This window comes from Leptopilina heterotoma, unplaced genomic scaffold (assembly GCF_015476425.1).
Source record: "Leptopilina heterotoma isolate Lh14 unplaced genomic scaffold, ASM1547642v1 Lhet_65, whole genome shotgun sequence".
NCBI lineage: Eukaryota > Metazoa > Arthropoda > Insecta > Hymenoptera > Figitidae > Leptopilina > Leptopilina heterotoma.
The window spans coordinates 4249576-4269814 of NW_025111152.1; the positions used below are offsets into that span (position 1 = coordinate 4249576).

At 30.2% G+C, this 20239-nt stretch overlaps 1 protein-coding gene across 4 annotated transcripts in view; it reads left to right on the forward strand.

Moving 5' to 3' along the window:
- Nucleotides 1-20239, forward strand: part of LOC122510014 (disks large 1 tumor suppressor protein) — a 1103313-nt gene that overhangs the window by 511853 nt on the left and 571221 nt on the right. The gene's annotated exons all lie outside the window — the stretch shown is intronic.

Below are 20239 nucleotides of genomic sequence, written 5' to 3' on the forward strand. Positions count from 1 at the left end.
CGCAATTCAACTGCAAATTATTAGTTAAGTTAAATACCCGAGTCGAAATTTAAGCCCTACTTTCACCCTGAATTTTCAGGGTCTATTGAGTGTTAGGAGTAGTAAAGTAGGGTCTAATTCTAATACGATTAGACCCTACTTTGACTCCCAAAATAGGCGGAAATTTGCCAATCTTCCATTTGGAGAAGCAAAGGAGGGTCTACTTCTAAGAAACCTATACCGTGCTTTTAAACCTCGTAGACCCTACTTTCATACTCCTAGACCCTACATTCTAAAAGAAAATTTTGAATTATTTTTTAATGCATTACTTGAAACACTGCAAATGCAAAAAGTACTCCAAATTCATAAATACTGAAGTGTTTTATAGCGTCTATATACACTTCGTGTATATAGACGCTATAAAACACATAAAATTCCACTTTTACTCATCCCTAGTGCTTCAATTGAATCTGAGCAAATCTTCAAATTTTTCTTTTTCTAATTGTAGGGTCTAGGAGTATGAAAGTAGGGTCTACGAGGTATAAAAGTACGGTATAGGTTTCTTAGAAGTAGACCCTCCTTTGCTTCTCCAAATGGAAGATTGGCAAATTTCAGCCTACTTTGGGAGTCAAAGGAGGGTCTAGTTTTTAAAAATTGTATTGAAATCAGACCCTACTTTACGACTGCTAAACCTGAATAAGCCCTACATTTTCAGAGGCTAAGTAGGGTCTAAATTTCGACTCGGGTATTCACATTACACATAATAGTATATAGGGATATGTATAGCAGACAGCAAAAACACATGGACTATAGAGAAACCGGAAGAAATGCGCATCGGTACACTGCGCAACAATGCGCTAGTGAAGAGCGCCTATTTAGAATACGAGTCAACTAACGTTTCACAAACTTTCACTAATGATTCGTAAACATTCAAACAGCCATTGATAACAATTCAGCATTAAATCTAAAACAATTGGTCACATACTGGAATTCTAATCAATCCATGACTCGTTTTCAATCGTTAAGTAAAGTTAAGTAACCATCAACGGAAAAAGAGTCCCGTCTCAAAGTAATATACTAATCCATTAATGGTTGACGGACTTTTTCTTTCCGTGTATGAATGTGGTATTGTTTAATTTTTTAAACAAAATGTTGCGTTGTTGTTTTGTTTTTGAATGTTTTTCTAATCATCTGCTTAAAAAACAAAATATTTACAACTGTGAAGTTAAAAAATCTTGAAACAGTTAATTGTCAGACGAAAAGAAAAGTTTGATTAATATTAATAATATTAGAATTCAGAATTCGTGAAAATATAATTCTTGAAGACTCGTAAGGTAATTTGGTAATTTTAAAACAATATTGAAAAAATTAGTACAAGATTTTTATGTACACATACACGTCTATGAAGAAAAGTTTAATACAGAAATTTTTATTAGTAAATTAATATTAAAAATATTGCAAAATTCTAAAGATTGAGGAAAGAAAAAAAACATTAAATAGAATGAAATTAAATAATGAAACTATATATAATAATGAAATTTTAATTTAGTATAAATTCAAATTATATTTAATGAGTAAATGTAAGTTAAAAAATCAATATAATACTACCCACGCAGCACCAAAACTTTCCTGAAAATTTATTAAAGATTTACTTGCAAACTTCGAAAAATTTACTTGCAAAGTTTAGTGGAAATTGTGTAAAGATTCAAATGCCCCACTTAAATAAATGTTTATAGTCAAATTTTCCTAAAAATTTAACTTAAAAATTTCCTGAACATTTAAATTAAATTTTCAACTTCTCTCTTATAAGCGAAAATGTAACCTAAAACTTTCCTGAAAATTTAAATTAAATTTTCGCCTATATACAGTAGGCGAAAATTTTTTTTTAAATTTTCAGGAAATTTTCACGCTAAACATTTATTGAAGTGGGACATTTAAATCTTTACAACATTTTTACTAAACTTTTCAAGTAAATACTTCGAAGTTTGCAAGTAAATCTTTAATAAATTTTTAGGAAAGTTTCAGTGCTGTGTGGGTACTTTCTAAAGAATATTATTAATATTTTTATCAATAATGATTTACAATGTTTGTCTTACAAAATCTTTTATAATAAATTCAACAAAATATTTCGCATATATTATGTAAAATTTAATAAATAATATAAAGTAAAAATAAAAATTAATAGTTTTTCTGTATCTGATTTACAAAGTCGTAATGTTCTGTAGAGGTTAGCAGATATAATCGAATTTTAAATGTATGTATACTGTGTTGTTAAAAATAATAATACTTTCTTTTAACATTATTGATAATCTTTTGAACATTTTTGATCTGGTATTACGTGGGGAAGTAAATTTAAAGAAGTGAAAATCAATAATGAAAGATTTTATAAAGCATTTTTCATTTACACCGTCAAACTTTGTATACTGCTTTCAAATGTCAGAGATAATTTTCAACTTTCTTTTAAAAATTCATAAATAATATCACTCCTTTTTTCAATTCTCTTAATAAAAAAATATGTCAAAATATTTTGTGTAATCGGTAGTTTTATACGTTCAAATTATATATTTCGATTTAGAAATATTTTGTTTAATTTCGGTTTCTTTAAAATAAAAGAATGGACGATGACTCTGATTATAGTGGAGAAAACTCTAGCGAATATGATTCAGATGATGAACAAATTGATAATGTCCCTGATGGATCGTATAAAGAAGCTATTGGAAAATATCTGCTATATTTAAGAAGTGCCACGCGTGCGACTTATGGCGACGTTCTTGGAATATTAAAAAATTTAAAGGATGTTGTAAAATTGTATCTCGAGTATTATATAAAAGAAATAGGAGATATTTTACAGGATGCCGTAGGTTTACGCTTAGCGGATTATGTTGATATTGCGAATACATTATCATCTGTTGATTGCAGTCAGGGGCTTCATAGTATTTATTGTCAAGATAAATATTTTAAGATGAAGTTCAATGTTGTCATTCCTCGCCGTATTGAACTTGGTGCAAAGTTCGTTCCTTCTGGTTCTGCGACTGTAGGTGGCAATCAGCCTATAAGAAAAAAATCGAATGAATTTATGTTTATTTCAATTAGTGAAGTTCTGCCTAAATGGATAGAAAATGAAACTTACAAAAATGTTTGTCAGAATTTGAGAAGTGAAACGGATGGTTTATTAAAAAGTTATTTAGACGGGACACACTTTAAGAGTCTAAAGTTTAAACAGAATCACGCTAATGCAAAACAAATGCAATTATATTTTGACGAAGTTGAAATGTGCGATCCAGTTAGTTCAAAGTCATCATCAAATAATAAATTAGGAATGTTCTACTGGATGGATGAAGACGTATCCCCCCTCTATCAATCGCAATTTAGATTCATTAACCTTGCAGCTATAGTTCTGAATCCTCATATTAAGAAATATGGAATGAATAAAGTCTTAAAACACTTTGTTAAAGATATACAGAAATTGCAGAATGGTGTTGACTTACTTAATAATGAAAAATTATATGCTTCTGTTTCCACAGTAAAAAGAGATAATCTTGCATCACATGAATTGTCCGGGTTTAGAGGATCATTTAGTGCACGACATCCATGTGGAGTGTGTAGTGCAACAATGGATAAGGTTCGCACCATGACTAGAGAAGACCCTTTGCTATTTCGAACGCCAGAAGAACATGACCGACAGGTTTTGGAAATTGAGAATACTGAAGATGAAAACTTGAAAGCTCAATTTAGAACTGAGTATGGTGTAAGTAGGAAGTGCGTCTTGAACGAACTGGAGGATTTTCATGTTACTAGCTCATTTCCACCTGATTTGACTCATGACGATGAACTAGGTATCTGTATTAGAACGAATAATTGTTTCTTAAAGAAACCATCTACGAATTAGAATTCATGACATTAGAAGAATTAAATGAAAGAATAGCAAATTACACAGTGCGGAACCCTAAGTTTTTGAGAAATTTGACATTGAAAATTGAAAAAAGGACGTTTTTGGGATACTTTTTAGTTGTTTATCAGGGTATAACATTTTTTCTAGGATTTTCATGATATGCGTACGAAAGCTCACATCCTCCTCAACAATCTCCAATTTGAACATTTTAAAAATATTTATTTTTAGATGAGTTATCTTTGTTTTTCTTAAATTATTGTTAAAGAATTTGAAATGATAAACAAAAAAACAATGGTCAATTTATTTTTGATTTTCCTAAGAATGTAATAGTTTCTTTAATGAATCATTGGTTTCTGCTTGAGATTTAATGGGTTAATATTAATAATATTAATATTATGTTAATATTTTCCTTACTGTTATCCCATTTGACGTTACGATGCGAACTTCAAACAAGGATAGCTCATCGAAAAATAGATATTTTTAAAATGTCAAAATTAGAGATTGTTGAGAAGGATGTGAGCTTTCGTACGCATATCATGGAAACACTAAGAAAAAGGTTTGTACCCTGATAAAAAACAAAAAAATACCTCAAAAACCACATTTTTCCTGATTTTACGATGCGACGCGAACTTCAAACAAGGATAACTCATCCAAAAATAGATATTTTTAAAAGGTCCAAATTGGAAATTGTTAAGGAGAATATGGACTTTCATACGCATGTAATGAAAACTCTAGGAAAAATTTTTATACCCTGATAAAAAACCAAAAAGTACCCCAAAAACGGCCTTTTTTCAATTTCCAAGGTCAAATTTCTCAAAAATGTAGAGTGATGGAACAATTCTGATTACGGATTTGCGTTCGGCATCAAAAAACCTATAAAAATTACCCTATGCGATCCCAGAAATAAAAATGCTGTTGCACTGTGTTACGATTATGGAAACTCTGAGAAGTCTTCAAAACCCTCACCTATCACTTCAAAGCAAATACTGGATATGTCGCAGGGATTTAAATAAAACGCTTCGCAAATGCTGCAATTGGTGTCTATGTTGCCTTTAATTGTTACATACTTCGTACCAGCTGAGTGGCCTCCCTTACTGAATTATATTAAAATGCTTGAGATTATGGCAATATCTAATGCTGATGAAATAAATGTTTCTTCTCTAATATCTAGAATGTTTAATTACGGAATATTTAGAAACGTTTTAAAGTATATACAATACGCCACTTATTCCAAATCAGCATTTTCTTCTGCATCGACCAGGTCATATTATTAAATATGGCCCTCTAGGACATTTTAAAACAATTAGATGTGAATCAAAGCATCAGTGGTTTAAGCGAGTTGCAAAATATCTTCGTACATACAAAAATTTACCTCTTACGTTATCAAAAAAACACCAGTTGTATCAATCGCACATTTTAAGTAAAAATCTGGAGAGATCGGATTCATGTGGTTCTAAAAAATGGGCTGCAATTGATTTGCTGCCTTTTGGCAGCAAATATATATCAAAATATATCAAAATATATCAAAATAGATTCTTTTTGAATCTATTTCCTGATGTATTGCGTCTTCAAACAGTAGCATGGGTAAAAATAAATGGAAATAATGTTTCTAACAAATTCATTTTAGCAACAGGTTATAATGCAGATAATATACCTGAGTTTGCAGCACTGCATACAATTATTTGGAGAAATGATATTCCAATCTTTGTTTGTAATAAAGTCAATACAATTGAACATAATATGACTCTTATGGCCTACGAAATAGAAGTTTGTCAAGATTTTATTAACTTACATTTTATTGACTTATTCAGCAGAGAAATTTTCCATGCCCATCAATGGAAAGACAAATTAATTGTCACTATTAAAAAGGCGATAGGACACTTACACTAAATCACATGCGAAGAAACCACTTTCTTTATATTTTTATATATTAATGAATTTGTTATTGTCTATGATTTTATTTCTGAAGCGTTCTTGATTTCTTCTGTTCAATTAAAGTAGAAAAAAATGAATACCACCTATGCGAAAGAAAAATTTATATCCGATAGTAAAGGAGTAAAAAGAGGGCCATGCTCAATGTGTGAAGAATGTTCATCATTTAAGTGGAATAAATCGACTTCGAAAAACTCTTCCTGTTCTTATTGTGGCTGCCTACCTGTGAAACATAAGAGAGTTCAAAACAATGATGAAGTATCAAATGGTATATTTTATTGATTCATTTTTAAGCTACAATAAGGAAATTACGAACGTTTAAAGATTGATATTTCATTTCTCCAACACTTGCTCTGAAAGGAGTACTTTTCTTGGCAGAAAAGTGTGGCGAAAGTAGAACTTTTCTCAACTGCTCTGAAGAGCGTGGCGAAAGTAATTTTTAGCGTGGCGAAAGTAAATCATGACCTAATTCTTTTTTCTTGTTCTTTGAACGAGATGTATTTTGTATCTAACTTCTTCCCCATTCAAAACATTCGTCTTTTATTATATTAAACATAAGCACACGTTAAATTAAAATTATTCGAAACTCACGAAGAAACCTTTCCTCGCAAGACGTTGGAGAAAACGTAGTGCACAACACGTGGTGAAAGAATGATTTTTCTCGAGTGATTGCTGCTCTCGCTACGCTCGAGCCGCAAACTTCACTCTCAGACGAAGCTATCTATAGAAAGGCCCTTAATTATGAAAAAATTATCAATACAGAAGAGGATAAAATTGATGAACTTCAGAAAAAAACAGAGTCAATAGAAAACAATGAGAGTGTTGATGAACCTCGTGATGAACTTCAACAAAAGGCAGTGCCAATAAAGAAGAATCATAAATTGCGTTGTGTTAATTTACTTAATTATTGTTGTTTAAATACAATTTTCTTAAATAAAGTTATTAAACAGTTTTAATAGTTTTTATTATGAGGCGTTTAATTAAATATTAAAATTTATTTCAGTTTGAAAATTAAACAATCGAAGCAACAATAAAAATCACTGTTGTTATTAACATTTTTCAATTTGTAACAACATTGCAGCAGTTAAATTATTGGTACTGGATATTAGAAATAATTATCTAGAAATTTAAGCTAATTCTTCTTCTGCATTTTTTATTATTTTCTCACTCGATGAATATGAATTACATGTGTTTTGATTGAATAATTCTATTTCGTAGCTGACCAGACGTTCACACGGAGAAAAATAGTTAGCTGCCGTATCCAACTGAATAGTTGCTGGAGCGCGATCCAATTAATTGGATGGGGCAACTATTTCTTGGTTGATACATCAAACTTTTTAGTTGCATTATCTTTGCGATAGCTGGGGTACCTTTTCGCATGGAAACAGTATCTAATAGTTGGATGTGTTAACCAATTTATTGGATCGCGCTCCAGCAACTATTCAATTGGATACCGCAGCTAACTCTTTTTCTGAGTGCAGAAATGCCAAATATAGAAATGCGTAATGTTAATTATTTAAAATGACAATCGCTACCATTATCAGATTATACACTACCCACTTGAAGAGTATACTAACCTAATATCTACCATAGAGGAGAACGGGGCGAGGCAGCCAAGGCGGCACATTTTCGTTTGCGAGGCAGTTATTTAAATAGGGTTTTTCAATTTTAATATCGCGTTAGAAAGCTTGTCTTTTTGGCTAAAAAATCGCCATAGAACATTTTGACTTAGGTTGCACTTAAAAATTTCTACAACCTTTTTCCCAAAGGACCACATTTTGGCATATTTGCAAAAACGTGGGGTGAGGCGGCCAACTATTTTAATAGTTAAAAAAACATAACTTAAAGTTAAAATTAGTGAAACATAACAAGGTAGTTGTACTTAACTTACTTTTATTTTGTTAGTAAACTTCAAAAATTTACATTTGAATAATATTATAATAATAACATTAATTAAATTCAATTTAACATTTTTAGGAAGGGACGCATGATTAATCCCCAAATGTCATTTTTCCGAAATGTCATTTTACCGAACTGCACTTTTGCGAATAGTCATTTTTGCGAAAAGCCAATTTTGCGAAATGTCACTTTTGCGAATTGTCATTTTTGCGAAAAGCTATTTTTGCGAATTGTCATTTTTGCGAATGGCCATTTTTACGAATTGTCAATTTTCCGAAAAGTCATTTTTGCGAATTTCTATTTTTACGATTTGTCAATTTTTCAAAAAGTCATTTTTGCGAATTATCATTTTTATGAAAAGACATTTTTGTGAAATGTCATTTTTGCGAAAAGCCATTTTTGCGAATTGTCATTTTTGAGAAATGTCATTTTTGCGAATTGTCACTTTTGCGAATCGCCATTTTTACGAATTGTCATTTTTGCGAATAGCCATTTTTGCGAATAGTCATTTTTACGAATTGTCATTTTTGCGAATTTCATTTTTGCAAAACGCTATTTTTGCTAATTGTCATTTTTGCGAATCGACATTTTTACGAATTGTCAATTTTCCGAAAAGTCATTTTTGCGAATTGTCATTTTTGCGAAAATTCCTATAGTAAACTTGTTTGCATATATAGATTCACTATAGGAATTTTCGCAAAAATGACTTTTCGGAAATTTGACAATTCGTAAAAATGTCGATTCGCAAAAATGACTATTTCCAAAAATGACAATTCGTAAAAATAGCAATTTGTAAAAATGGCGATTCGCAAAAGTGCAGTTCGGTAAAATGACATTTCGGAAAAATGACATTTGGGGAATAATCATGCGCCTCTTTTAGGAAATAGAAATTTGTTATTCTTAAAAAATGGTTTATAAAATTCAATGTTAAGTTTAAAATGTATTGGAGTAGGAAAAAAAGAGAAAACAATTAGAAGAACCAATAAAATCAACACAAAAAGACGAAAAATTTAGCATTGGCTGCCTAACCCCACGAGTACTTTTTTAAGAAAACATCCACAAAACCCGTAATATTAAAAATATCGCAATTCCATTAACACCATCGTCTTCAGCACTAAATTCTACATTGAAAATCACTATACAAGAATTTTATTTGTGTAACTCTATTAACTAAAATCACCAAAATAACTCTTAGAAAAGTTACATCCAAAAAGTCTGTTTTCATAAATGATACTGTCATTGCTAAACTGCTGCAGCAATAATGCCCATCTGTTAGCAACTAAAGTAAACTACCATAAGCAGTCTACATTATCAATAGCGCACGATTTGAAAAAATTATGCGGAGATAAGAAGCAATTGGCTGCCTCGCCTCGTTCTCCTCTACCCTGGATATTTATATCCACTGTTTTTTCTGTGAAATTAAAAAATTGCTAAAAAAATTTGTTTTTAGATATTTTTGAAAATCTTTCTGTCTGATTTTAGGTATTTGTGACCGTAATACACCTACCAAATTTTATCAAAATCCATCAAAACGTGTAAGAGAAAATTTGTCCACAAGAATCGGTGATGACATACACACACATACACACTAGGGTGGTTCTTAATTGGGCGATGTTTCCAAATTTTTGGTCTCACCCCAGAAAATTAATCAAGGTATAAAAAAATGTTCCTGAAAGTTTGTAGCAAATCGAACAATATCAACACGTGCCTCTAGTCGACTAAAATTTTATATGGGAATTACATGTAATTTTCCCTGGAAATCACTCAAAATCTCTTCAAGCTTATACAAATTTCTTTAAAATTCCCAAACTTTGGTCTCTTCTAGTACATGATAAGAGGTACAAATTCCAATTTTTGCAAATTTTTTCCAAAGTATTTGATTCACGTACCAGCTTGCTAAATATGCCTCACAGTGGGGCAAAATAAAAAAACAGGGTTCAAAATAGTCTACAGGTCACAAATCTTATTGAATTTTCAAAAAAAAATTTTTAAACACTCAGCAATGAATTTTGAAAAGATCTCTCGAGGCTGATTATAACATTTTTGTTAATTGTTAGTCTATATATTATTGTTTAAAACAATAACAAATTGCACTTTTTTTAGTTTTTGATGTATGAAATTTTGTAAATAGTGTATAATAGTACATTATGCACCAAGGATCGTAAGTTCATCTTTATGAACGAGCCCGACGAGTTCTGTGATCACTCGAGTCTCATGAAGATGAATACGATCCGAGGTGCATACGACTGTTTATGCAACACAGACTGTAATAAAAAAAGCTTAGATCGAAAACACTTTTTTATTTACAAACACCTGAAGACAAAAACGAGATAATATGTGACATACTACTAGTGTACCGATATACATTCAAATGTACGCCCCTGTCTAGTCGCGTGGGGGGTCGGGGGGTCTCCCCCCGACGGGGTCCAGGGGCGGAGCCCCGGTCAGGGGGTCGGGGGGCGAAGCCCCCCGACCACAAAAAAACCAACTTAAAAGAATAATAATAATTTTTGACATTTCAAAGAACCGCATTTAATAATACCCCAAGCCACCGGACGTGTGACCTAGCCGTGTGCTTCGACGTATTAATAAAAATAATATCATTAAAGAACAAAAACAGAATTTTTCACACGAGCGATCGCGAATCTTAGGTTAGGTTAGTTGACAGTAGAGTTGGTTGCCAGGGACCCTCACCAAGCGCGAATGCGCATGCGCATGCATTTGGTGAGAGTCCCTGGGAACTGTGCGTCTGACAGCATCTAGTTACATTATATCCAACTGTTGTACAGAAATAGTAACATTATAACCCGATTATTGGGTCTATAATGTAACTAGGGTCTATAATGTAACTAACACGAAATAAAGTGTACTCCCCTCCAGCATTATTCGCACCGGGCTATAATAAGTAACTTACAACCTGCAAAACAGGTGGCGTAAAGTGCGTATTACAGTGCTGTGTTGCATAAATGTTGTTTATCGATTTAAATTAGTAGCCTGTCTTGAGTGATGAATTTCAAATGAATCTGAGGGTTCATAGACACGATATTTTGAGCTTTTAAGAAAATCCGTCCGCCATGATGGATCCGCCATCTTGAATTTAATCAAACTTACATAAGTTTCGTAATCAGCGACCTCGAAAACCCACAAGTAAAATTTTCAGGCTAATTTTTTTACAATAATAAACTTTCTTTATACATTACACATTTACTGTAAATGTCCAGACTTTTACAGGCTGAGTGTTTAAACATTTTTTTTTTAAATTCATTACGATTTGTGACCTGTAGACTATTTTGAATTAAATAATTAATTTTTAATTTGATACTTGAATGTTGTAGTTACAAGAAAATGTACAATACAGAAAAAAAATTTCTACCCCTAAGTATAGTTTATGATAAAAATAATAACAATTATTTGTTTACACAATTTCTAAATAAATAATTTTTTATTTTTTATTACCAGTAGATATTTTACTCATGACAAATTGCACAGTTGAAAAAAAACTGGAAATTTCTAGCCCGAATTGCAGTTTATAAAAAAAATAACAGCAATTAATTGTTTAAACAATTTAATAAATTGTTATACTTTTTTCATAAATCAGAAACAATCAAACATTATTTTAATAGGTATTTTTATTAATTTTCTTAATTAATGAACCTAAAAAATTATATTTTTTATGATTTTTTTAATACTTATTGTTATTAAAAAAATGTTTAAAAACAAAAATTCAAAAATCGTGCTTAAGAGATCGATAGAGAATTTTATTAAGAAGATTTAGAAAAAAAGAAAAATCATATTGGTAAAAAATTGTGACCTGTAGAGTGATTTGAAACGAAAAAGTATGTTTTTCCGTTTTTCGACACTGTGGACCGGTATTAATGCAAATGAAAAATTCATCATAACTTTACTAAAATATATTACTTGTCGTAAAATAATTTCACAAAAAACTTTGATGGCTTATAATTTTTTTGCAATATATACAGTACCGTCTGAAATTGTCAGTCCACCCATTTTTAAAGGAATGAAAAAAATTTGTTAACATAAAATTCATGAAAACTAAATTTTTTTTTGGTTTATATTTTAAAAGACGATCAAATTTTGAAGAGAATAAGACCTTACAGAAGTCATTTGGCCAAAATTTGTAGAAGATATTCTTAAAAATCGTCATTTTCAATGTTTCACAAAAATTTGAATAACTTCTAAAATAATGAACGCTTTTTAATAATCTTAGGCTTATTTTAAAGGTCATTTTCTACGGAATAAGAATTACTTATAGGCATTAACCTGTAATTTTTTACTTGGAATAAGCATGCCGTCAAAGTTGGACAAAAAAATTCAAAAAATTTGAAACAATATTATTAAAAGAAAAATAATTTTTGAAATTCAAACATATTTTTTTATTAAATTTTCTTGAAGAATCTACACCATATCATGTTTTATATATGTTCTAGAATAGTTTTTAGTACAAAAAATTTATTTCAAATTTTTCCAATTTTTTTGTCCAACTTTGACGTCATGCTTATTCCAAGATAAAAATTACAGGTTAATGCCTATAAGTAATTCTTATTCTGTAGAAAATGACCTTTAAAATAAGCCTAAGATTATTAAAAAGCGTTCATTATTTTAGAAGTTATTCAAATTTTTGTAAAACATTGAAAATGACGATTTTTTAAGAATATCTTGAAAAAATATTTGCCAAATGACTTCTGTGAGGTCTTATTCTTTTCAAAATTTTATCGTCTTTCAAAATATAAACCAAAAAAAATTTGAGTTTTCATAAATTTTATGTTAAAAAATTTTTTTCATTCCTTCAAAAATGGGTGGACTGACAATTTTGGCCGGTACTGTACTAAATAGAAAATATTTAATTTACCCAAGCAATTGTCAGTTTTCTCGTACATGCATTGATAAAAGTTATAAATAAACAAAAAGAAATAGCTGACACAAAAATTGAGCAGATATTACAAAATTTGTAATACTTCGCTATCCCGGGTAATTCCTGGTAGTGCAAAGATTAAAAAAATATTTGGACTAATTAAAAAAAAGATGTTAATCTTTTTTCTATAAAATAAAATATGCATACAACCTAATAAATTGGACGCGAACCAAGTGTAAATATTCAAAACTACTAGAACTTAAAATTTATCAAGTGATTGTGTTTCGAAATTCGTGAAATGATAATTTCATTAGCTTAATTTTAAACCTGCGGAATGGAAATTTTTTTCTGTTTTTTTTCTATTGCAAAACTTTGTATAATATGGTGCCTTAATGAAAAAGGGTTGAAAATTAACACACGTTGCTTGAGCGTTTTATCAATTTAATTGCACTACAGAAAATTCAACAAATTCGGAGAGAGAGGGAGAGAGAGAATTCATTAACGCGATGCAATTGTTCACCTCCTCGCACATGCTCGAGGCAAAACCATAAATGCGTTTATGACATGAAAATTGAATCGGATATTCATCAAACTATTCTCTTGTTTTGTGACTATAAACACGCGATATTAATCCCATATAATGACACTTTCTTCGAATTATAAATAATCTTTGGATAATTTATATAATATTTATTTAATAAATAATAATACTATAATATAATATAATTTCAATATTCCTGTTTCAATAGGAGTTTCCTTCATCAGCAGATTTATCTGCTTTTATTTGTTTGCTTTTAAAATAATTTAATTTTTATTATATTAAAAATGAAAATAACCAAGTTTTTGAAGAATTACAATTTTAAAATTGAAAGTCCCGAACAAAGAACAGTTTATAATTTTTTTAAGCTAAAAATCATCGTCAAATAAATTAAAAAGTTTTAAATTATGATTTTTAGAGAAACTTTATCGTAACCTTTATACAAATTGAAATTATGAATCTTTTTTTAATTTTTGCGGAAAGAATTTTGAGTTTTAAAAAATCATAATCTGTTCTTTCATCGGTATTCTCAATGATTGATAAATATACGAATTTTATAAAGAACCACAAATAAAGATTCACTTTTTTACAGTTGAGAGCACCATTAGAAAATTGAAATTACATTTAAAAATAATGTAATTTTGTAAGCGTGACAATTAAAATTTGTTCACATTAATTAGATGTAATATTAATTAAATGTGACATATTAATTAAAAGAGAAAAATATGTCGCAAAAATGAATTTTTTTCTTTGGGAAAATAATAAAATATGAAATGGTTATATAATCGACGCTTGTAAAATAATTCAAAGTATGACATCAATTAACTTTCGTTTGAATAATTAGGTTTAACTGGAATAAGTCTTATGAAACTAACGTCCCTGTAGCCCACGCTTGAAGGGAAATAATGGGAACAATTAGTGTGAAACTACCGAGGTTACTGCAGTTGGGTCAAACTTCACAGCACCTATAGTGAACCTTCCTACAATCTCTAATAACCACTACTGCTCTCTTCTAATTGACTCAAATTGTGTTAAACAACAACTCTCTCCCCCTCTCCCTCTTTCTCTCACTCCCGAAATGATCGTTAAACCTAGGATAATCAAAATATTGTTTTACTCAAAGTGCCATTTCTCTTTAAAGTATATTTACAACTCTCGAATTACTACATATATCGTATATTTAGCACTTTATGGTCCAAAAAGTCATAATCATTAAAAGAGAGGACAACTATAAATTCAGGCATAAATAAATAAATAATAATCGTAAATAATCTATTGTGTAATAGAAATTAATGATTATAGAAAATAATTAGTATCAACAACCAGAGTAAAAATAATTAATTTCTTTTATTATAACTTTATATTAATTGTAATTAATTATCAATTTTATTGATAACAAAAAAACCAATTTAAAGAAAACGAAACTCATTTCAAGCAAATGAAACTGTTTTGGACTAAATTAAACTTGTTTAAATTTAAAACAAACAAAACAGTACAAGCAAATAAAACTATTTTGAACAAATTACACTTCTTTGATTTAAAATAAAACTGTCTTTGCATAATTTCATGTATAAACCAAAAAAAACTGTTTCTATTAAATTAAACTTGTTTAAAGCAAAGAATTTTTTTGAAAAAAAAAACTTTTTTTTGGTCTAAATTAAATTTATTTGAACTAAAAACAAATGTTTTGCACCACTTTAAACTTGTATAAACCAAAAAGAACTGTTTATACTTAATTAAACTTTTTTGATCCAAAAACACTGCTTATTTGAACTTATTTGAAGCAAAAAATCTCCAGTACAAGCAAATAAAACTGTTTTCGATTGAATTAAACTCGTTTAAAAAAAACTCTTCAGTACAACCAAATGAAACTACTTTTGACCAATTTAAACTAGTTTGAACCAAAAAAACTGTTTTGGACCAATTTAAATTTGTTTGAACTAAAAAAAGCTGTTTTTCATCAAATTATACTTGTTTAGAACAAAAAACCAATATAGAGAAAATAAAACATATTTCCGTTTTGGACTAAATTAAACTTGTTTGAACCAAAATAAACTGTATTGGACCAATTTAAGTTTGTCCGAACCAAAAAAAGCTGTTCTTCACAAAATTAAACTTGTTTGGAACAAAAAACTAATTTAAAAAAAATAAAACTGTTTTGGACAAAATTGCACTTGTTTGAATCAAAAGGAACTGTTTTTGGCAAATTTAAACTAGTTTGGAGAGGAAAAAATCTCCAGTATAACCAAATAAAACTGTTTTGGATAAAATTAAATTTGTTCAAACTAAAAAAAATGTTTTGCACCAATTTAAACTTGTATGAACAAAATAAAACTGTTTTGGACAAAATTGTACTTGTTTGAATCAAAGGGAAATGTTTTTGACCAATTTAAATTAGTTTGAAGGAAAAGAATCATCAGAACAAGCAAATAAAACTGTTTTCGATTCAATTAAACTTGTTTGGAAAAAAACCTTCAGTACAACCAAATGAAACTGTTTTGGACTAAATTAAACTTGTTTGAACAAAAATAAACTGTTATGAATTTATTTGAATTTAAATTTATTTGAACTAAAAAAGCTGTTTTTCACCAAATTATACTTGTTTAGAACAAAAAACTAATATAAAGAAAATAAAACATATTTCTGTTTGGACTAAATAAATTAAACTTGTTCGAAATAAAAAAAATGTTTTGCACCAATTTAAACTTGTATGAACGAAAAACTGTTTTTGGGCCAAATTAAACTTGTTTGAACTAAAAAAATTGTTTTGACATATTTAAACTTGTATGAACAAAAACAACTATTTTCCAATAAATTAAATTTATTTGAACTAAAAAATCTTTAGTTCAACAAAATAAAACTGTTTTGGAAAAAATTGCTCTTGTTTGAATCAAAAGGAAATTTTTTTGACCAATTTAAACTAGTTTGAAGGAAAAGAATCATCAGTGAAGCCAAATAAAACTATTTTGGACAAAATAATACTTGATTGAATCAAAAAGAACTGTTTTTGACCTATTTAAACTAGTTTGAAGAAGAAAAATCTTTAATGCAACCAAATAAAACTGTTTTGAATTGAATTAAACTTGTTTGAAAAAAACCTTCAGTACAACCAAATTAAACTGTATTGGACTAAATTAAAACTTTTTGAACCAAACGAAAGTATTTTGGACAAATTTAAATTTGTTTGTACCCAGGAAACTGTTTTTCACTACACGGAAAGAAAAAGTCTAAAGAATATTTTAATGTTTGTATTAAAAAGTTGGACAAGAGTCACTTTTTAAAAATGTTTCAATACTGTATCTCTAATTAATATTGATAACAATTACAATAAAGTTTAAAGAAAATAAAGACAAATATGAATAAAATTTGGATCAATATGAAATAAATTGAAATACTGTTTTAAAATACAAAGCCTTTCTATGAAATATTTAATTCTTACATTCATTGAAACATTGTTAATACAGTATAGTAAATATGTTAAATATGTGCCCCCCAAGGCTCGAGGGTGGGACCATTCGTGTGGAATGTATCCTATGATAACTTCCTGCGAATGGGTCTACCTGAAGGCGCGGTCATCATCGGCTTTGCGGACGATGCGTTGGTCGTGTGCTCAGCCGAAAGCGAGGAAGCCCTTGGGACATTGGTGAACGAATGTCTGCGGCGAGTTAAAAGCTGGTTGGATGCCAGAGGTCTTCAAATGGCCTTGGAAAAAACCGAAGCTCTGCTCGTCACAGACAGACGTGGTTATAGTTTCCCACGAATCGTGATAGACGAATTCGAGGTCAAGTGGAGTAAACATATTAAGTATTTAGGAGTGGAGCTCGATGGAAGGTTAAACTTCCATTACCATATAGCGACGGCCTTGAATAAGGCGATAAAGTGTGCGTCAGACTTGGCACGACTTATGCCAAACGTTCGCGGACCACGTGAAAGGAAAAGGAGACTGGTGGTTAGTGTTGCCCACGCTAAGCTGTTTTACGCAGCAGCAGCGTGGGCTCCCTCACTTAAAACAAGAAGCAAAACCATTTGCGATAATATGCTGTCTGCGCAGAGATGTGTTACTACCCGTATCGTTTCTGCGTATAAGACGGTCTCGACGAGCGCTGTGCAAGTCCTTGCAAGTGTCCCGCCGGCAGATCTTATGGCAAGGGAAAGGGAGGAAGTATTTCTTCTTTTTAAAAGAAGAAATAATCCCGAGTACCCAGAAGAGAAAAGACCTAGCAAGGACTACATCCGCAAATACGCGAGAAACAGACTTATCGAGACATGGCAGGACAGATGGGATAGGGAGGAAAAGGGTAGATGGACCTATCGTCTGATTCCAACACTCACCACCTGGATAAACCGAAAACATGGAGAAGTCTCCTATTATTTGACTCAGGCGCTCACAGGTCACGGGTGTTTTAACTCGTACCTGTGTCGCTTTAAATTACGCGAGGACGAGGTGTGTGCATATTGCCAGTTCCCTGAGGACAACGCGGAGCACACCCTCTTCTCATGCAAGAAATGGGACTTGGAGAGGCGGGCCATGTTCGAAGGTGTAAACAGTCAAGTTACACCGGAGAACATGGTATCGCTGATGACCCAGTCAGCAGATAATTGGCGGAAAGTCGAGAACTTCATAATCTCGGTTATGTCGAGGAAGGATCTCGACGGCCGCCAAAAAGCGTAATTTAAACAGCTTTTAATTTGTTTGTTTTTTATTAATTTATTTTGTGATTTATTTGTCCCTATACATTTTTTTTTAATTTGTTTTGTTTTTTTTATTCATCTTTGTACAATTTTATGTTTTCAATATTTTATACGCGTTTATTTTTATTTTTTTTTATATATCCGTTTATAATTTTATCTTTTGACTTTTTAAACTTCTTAAAAAATTTTGTTTTTTATTGTTGTTGTGCTGTTAATTCCGCTTTTATATTGAAATAGTTTTAAATTTTTAACTATTAACGCAGGATGACCGCAGAGAAAAGCAGAAGGTCGCATTAGCGACAGAGTTGGAGCGCCACCCTCGAAGGCTAAAGTCTTACGACAGTTCCGAGGGAGGGTAAAGGGCTCCAAAAGAAGGGTTACGGGTTTTGGTGGGTCGGGCTGGTAGTAGGTCGCCAGTGTATTAAATTTAATTTTTTATAGATTTATTTTTCTTTTTTTATATTTCCTTTTGTTTTATCATACCAACCCCACATAACCTTGGAGTGCGGAATCCAAGGTATCTGTAGGCAGATTTCCCAAAAGTCCCTAAGCAAAAAAAAAAAAAAAAAAAAAAAAATATGTTGAATCAATATAAAGTAAATTACTATACTGTATATAAATGTAAAACCTGACAATAAAATGTATAATAACTTATCATACAGAAAATTTATTTTAAAAAAATTTATATAGTTTACCTTTTAGTTTTTAAACTTTTTTAAAGCACCACGTATCTTGATATGGCACCCAGAATTCAACTCTGAACTCTGAACTCTGAACATTTATTTATGCTTAATGATAGCCTACCTAACAGAAAATCTACTAACGACTGGAATCGAACGCACAACCCTAATATTAATAGAACGCAACCCTAACCAACTAGCTACGCAACGCACGCTGCAGGTGGTCCTTCGATACTACACTGAAAAAAATACATGAGACATTTTCAACTACATCCCCTTAGTAGAGTAAAAAGTAATAAAACGAACTACTTTTTTAGTTAGTCTGGCTACTTTTGATACTTATTTTAACTGTTTTATGTAGTTAAAAATTATTAATTAAATTAATGTAATTTTACAGTTAACTTTGTAACTGCAGGTATGTTACAGAAATGACTACAGAAAGTAGTAGATTCTACTACTTAAAGTAGTTTGATAGACTAATTTTGTAGTAGTTTTTACTTCTTCTAGGAGTTGAATTATTTTCCATGTAATTTATGTTATAGGTTTTTATAAAAGATTATCAACTGTGAAAAGTTGTAAATGCAACTACTTTAAGTAGTAAAATTAACTACAGTTATCAGTTGAACTGTGTCTGGAATGCCTATAAGTATTAAGCAACTCATCGAAGCGGGCGAGCGTGGTTAGGTGGTTAGGTTATCGGTTTACGAATGTTAGGGTCGAGCGTTCAACTCCCGACGTTTAGAGATTTTTCTCCGTTAGGTATATAGACATTAAATAAATAAGGTATAGGTAAACAAAAGTGGGTAGGGGGAAATATAAAAAAATACAACTCGATAATATTTATAATAAATTATAAATAATTTTATTTTACCATTTTCAGTAGTTACTTTATTACTGAGTTATCTTAGTAACTTTAACTACATATCAGCAGTTAATTCTACTGCAAAACTGTCATTGGTTCCTATTTAACTAAGAAAAGTAGTTAATGCAACTGTATTATCACTTCATTCAACTACATATCTGATAATTAATGTAAGTTCAAAATTATCTTTGGGGACTTATTGAACTAAGGAAAGTAGTTAAAAAGTAGTCAAATCTACTAAGAATTTTTTTCAGTGTAGAAGACATTCTCACTGTGCAAATGTATGCGCAGCAGACTACTGCTCAACTGACGCGTGCGCGATTCTTCAAAATATTTCATACAGTATAGTAATTTTTTTAAACTTGTCTGGAATACACATCTGAACTCATCTTTCTTATAAGTATTAAAATAATTTTACTTCTGTATATTGATAGTTTCATAAAATATAATAATAATTTTACGACAATTAAAAACATTTTTTCTATTATATGAGAATATCTATTTATAATCTATAATTTTTTTAATACATTTCAAACGTTTTATCATACGCAACATAAAGTTTCTTAGACATCTTGAAATAATTATTAGGAAATCAAATAAATATTATAAGTTGTCCATCTTGTCCAACTTTTCTATAATATATTAGAATATTCTTTAGACTTTTTTTTTCCGTGATAAATTGAACTTGTTCAAAACAAAACTATAATTGAAGCAACAATAATTTTCATTATCCAATTAATACTGTTTTGACCGAATAAAATTTGTTTGAACCAATCAGAACTTGTAAGAACCAAAAAAATGTATTTGTACAAAAAGAATCCATTTTCCATGAAATAAAAATTTCCAGAAACAAAACAAAATTAATTTTAAATTGAGAGAAAAATTATTTATG